The sequence below is a fragment of the Hordeum vulgare genome, chromosome 1H (assembly GCF_904849725.1).
Source record: "Hordeum vulgare subsp. vulgare chromosome 1H, MorexV3_pseudomolecules_assembly, whole genome shotgun sequence".
Taxonomy (NCBI): Eukaryota; Viridiplantae; Streptophyta; class Magnoliopsida; order Poales; family Poaceae; genus Hordeum; species Hordeum vulgare.
In genome coordinates, this window is record NC_058518.1 from 147,053,568 (window position 1) to 147,058,491 (window position 4,924).

Consider the following 4,924-nt stretch of genomic DNA (forward strand, 5'->3'; position numbering starts at 1 on the left):
TAAGATCATTGGTAATATGCTCGGTGGAGGCAATATTGAGTGTACTAGTGTGGGGGTCTTTAGCCATTCTTTGCAAAAAAGTGATAACTTCAGAATGGTTATAATTATTAAAATAAAGATTACTACCATTAATTAAAGTGGTGCCGATGTCATCTAAGCTCATTCTTTTGGTAGTCTCTAAGTTCAAAGGATATTCTTGTCCTAAAGTTGAGGTATTAGCATCACCATTAATAGGTCCATTGGGACTAGGGATGTGATGGGTGGTAAAAGTTTTGAGATCCTCAACAACTTGTATAGTAGCAAGGGTAGTGTATGTAGGAAGGTTCTTAATCCTATCTTCCTCTTCTTTTTCTGTAGCCCATCTATCCTTAAGTTTGGCTAGCATTCTAATGTTCTCATTAATTTGGACTTGGATAGCATTGATGGGTGTGGTTTTCCTTTACTCAAGGGGGGGGGGAGTTCTAATTTTAAGCATCTCTACATCATGAGCTATGTTGTCTACCTTCAAACAGAGTCTATCTAATTTCTCTAATTTCTCTTTTACACTCTTGTTGAAGGCTTTTTGAGAAGTGATAAAGTCCTTAAGCATGCTCTCTAATTCAGAACTGGAGTTTTTGGTGCTAGGATAAATGTTGTTGTTCCCATAGTTGTTAGAATTGAACCACAAGATCTAAGGATCATGTAGGGCAGCTCACAATGGCTAAGCATTGAAGCACAAGATTGTAGAGAAGACATCACATAGCCACTAGTCATGGCCTCAAGGTCCAAGGAGGACTACTCACAACACGTCTGGGAAGCGTCCATGGTGGTGGAGAAGCTCCCGGAGGTAAATCCTTCCTCCGGCAGGGTGCCGGGAAGAGGTCTCTTGGCGCTCCCGATCTCGGAAGTGCTAGGGCGGCGGAACGGTGGTGAAATTTGTTATGCGGGATATATCTTTAGGGTTTTCGCTTCGGGAAGTAAATATAGGCCAAAGGAGGGCGCCAGGGGGTGGACCCGCCACCTAGGTGACCTGGTGGCGCGGCTAGGAGGGGGCCCACGCCAGGTGGCCACCTCGGTGAGGCATGTCTCCCCTCTCGCAGTCACGCTGATTTTTATATATTTTTCTTGGGATTTTTGGGGCTCTTGAAATTGGGGTAAAGTCTCTGCAGTTAAAAGACATCAACAGATAGAACCTCGCACTGGGTGCACTGAGTTAGTAGGTTAGTCCACCCAAAAGAGCATGAAACAAATAGAAATTATAGATACATTTGGGACGTATCAGCATGTGGCTAGCAGGTGGCCCCTCTCCGATTTATTTTTGGCCCAGAAATTCTTAAATATTCGAGAAAACAATCTTTGTAAAGTATCTGGTCATTTGGAGCAGCTTGATTTTTTTGCCTTTTTCTTGGTTTCCCGGTCGAGAATTCCAGTTTCCAGATGTTTCCTTCTCAGTGATGTACCTTGCATTTCAGAGAAAAAAAACATAAGAGACATATGATAATAAGGGATAATGGACATGATTAACACAAATATCAATAGTAATTCATGATGCAAAATGGGCGTATAAACTCCCCCAAGCTTAGACCCAGCTTGTACTCAAGTGAAAGCCAAGCTTGAAAATAATGACCACATGATTTGAGAGAGGGGTGTCCATAAGACAGAATATGAGCATGAGAGTATCATGAATTTTAGCATAGCAGCAAGTATTTTATCATATAACTTCTCATAAACAATTAAGAGTCCATTCACAACTATTGGAGTATTATAAATAAACCTTATTAACAGTCAAAAAACTATGTTCTGAGTTACTGGGACAATCATAATTCATCATAATTCAGAGGAGAGTCTATGTAAGAGCTTTCTTTTTGGCAAGTCCGCATACTCAACTATCATTTAGTCTTCTATGATTGCTCACGTTAAAGGGATATTTTTTGAGCTCGTGTTTCCATAGAACACATAGGAAGGTAGGGGCTTGAATGACTTTCCACCCAACTTATTTACCTCAAGAATAATGCGAACAATAATAAATCATGATCGTCTACATCGACCTGGATGTATAAGTCTGAATCTTTCCTTAACATATGGTGCTTTCCTATAGAATTCATAGGTAGGAAGTGGAATAAACTGTATTGAATCGAGCACAAGATTGCACTCCTGAAGATAAAGGCCCTTTAGAGAGGGAAGCAAAGGTTTTCATGCGCTTTTAAGTTTTTGGATGTGCAAAATCTTAATGCAAGGAAATATCACTTTATATTGCCCCTTATGATAGAAAACTATATTATGCACTCTATCACTTTTATTTCATTGACATCACAAGATTGTAAAAAGCTTATCTTCCCTTGCAATAAAAGATCTTACATATTTAGGAGCAATTTTTATTTCTTGATGCACCTACGACAAATTAGTTCAAGGATCTTACTCATTCGATTGGTAGGTATGGTGGACTCTCATGTCAATTAACTAGGTTTCAAGGTTATGGCTGCACAAGTAGTATCTCTACTTAGTGCAGAATTTTTGGGCTAGCAAAGGATCTAAAGAAAGCATCGCATGTTGAAGGATCCAAGACCATATATCTTCTATGTGAATATAAACTACCATGATCGTTACATTGTCTTCCATGTTGAACATCAACACTTGATCATTATATAATATTTGATGAGGGATCACAATCATAAAAGATGTCCAAGATAGTGTATTTATATGTGAGTCTCCTCTCCTCTATGATAATCTTGCTTAGATTGCAACAATGACTAATACTATGTTTGTTTACTATCAACAACTTTTATCACGTATACCCTTCTTGTGTGAAGTCATTAATTCTCATGATATGAGTATATGATCTTTATATTTCTTTTTATTGCCATGCTATGATGATGGGTGCACACAACAAAGGCACCAAAACTCAATTATCTTTATTATATAACTCACATACTCGATTACAAGGATAGATGAAACTGAAAGCAAAAAAACTAAGCAAAGCAAATATGAAATTTATTTCTCTAAATCATGGAACAACTAATGATCGAACTAAGATAGATAGTAATGATCGAAGTGGTGATACGATACAGGGGCACCTCCCCTAAGCTTGGGACAAGCCAAGGGTGGTGCTCAGACCCATGTACTCAAGCGTCCTCCTTGGGTGATGGTGGTGGTGTAGTAGGGGTGTCCTCCGTCCTCCACGGCGTAGACTCCCCATCATATAAACAATTTTTTGTCTCGAGAGTCCTGAAACTGGCAGCGAAGCTCATACTGTGAAACCTAGATTCATACTCGCAGTTTTGGCCTTGAGGTTCATTGATTTGATCTTGGAGGTGGTCGATCCGATTTTGGAGCTTATAAAGAATATCTCCCGTGTTCTTTATGTCCAGCTTGTTTTCTCAAATGAAATCTATGATCATAGAGTGGTTGGTACTCAGACCATGCTCAACCTTCCCTTTGCACTTGAAGATCTCTTGCTCCCTCGCTGCAAGCCTGACCTTCTTGCTTCCCTCCTTCTTGGGACCTTGAACATCCCGGATGTGAAGCACCACCTCATGCATCTCAATGGCTTGAGGGTGCTTCATCACCTCTGGCAGGTAGGGACTAATGACCTTCTCGAAGAACTTGTCTTTGGATGGGCTTGGTGAAGTCATGGCGATCTAAATCTGTCAGAAAAACAGCTCGAAACAAGAACAGAGGAATCTCTCACGATGTCGTGGTCAAAACACACACGAGTAGATATAATGATTTTTTCTAGGTCAGAATACGTGCTCGAGAAGAATTAGGAGCCCGAGAGGCGCACGAGGGTCCCACAAGCCATCAGGGCGCGGCCTAGGCGGGTCATCCCCCGTTGGTTTGTGCCTCCCTCATGGGTCACGTGGACTCCTTTTTATTTATTTTTATATTTTTCTAAAATACCAAAACAAGAAAAAAATTGGAATTTTGGAGTCTCTTTACTTACCGTACAACGTACCTACCCCTTTTTCAGGTTCCTGGAGTGTTCCAAAAGACTTCCTTTATGTGCTCCTCCCGTGTTATGACTTGGAAGACATTAGTTTCCTCATTAATATGTGTACCTAAAATATAATGCTTTATTATTTGCCCATTCACCACTCTCAGGTTATTCATTTTTATAGCACCGGAGCGATAGACCTCCTCGACAACATATGGTCCTTCACATTTAGAGAGGAGTTTTCCTGCAAAAATCTAAAACGAGAATTATACAAAAGCACTAGGTCTCCTACATTAAATTCTAATTTTTGAATTCTCTTGTCATGCCATATTTTAAACTATTCTTTAAATAACTTAGCATTTTCATAAGCTTGTGTCCTCCATTCATCCAATGACCTAATATCAAATAACCTCTTTTCACCGGCAAGTTTAAAATCATAATTATGTTATTTGATTGCCCCATAAGCTTAATGTTTTAACTCAAGAGGTAAATGACAAGCTTTTCCATAGACCATTTTATATTGGGACATCCCCATGGGATTCTTATAAGCAGTTATATAAGCCCATAAAGAATCATCATGTTTCTCAGACCAATTCTTTGTGGACCTATTGACAGTCTTCTGCAAGATTAATTTTATTTCATGACTGGTCAATTAAACTTGACCACTAGATTGAGGATGGTAAGGTGAAGAAATTATATGGTTAACATCATATTTAGGTAAAAGGTTATAGAAAGCACCATGAATAAAATGTGAAACACCATCAGTCATTAAATATCTAGGGACTCCAAACCTCGAAAAGATAATGTCCTTAAGCATTTTAATAAAATTGTTATGATCAACACTACTAGTTGTAATAGCTTCTACCCACTTAATAACATAATCAAGAGAAACTAAAATATGAGTATACCCATTAGAGGAGGAAAAGGTCCCATAAAGTCAAAACCCCACACATCAAATAGTTCAATAGCAAGTGAATAGTTCACACACATTTCATGACGCTCACCGATATTACC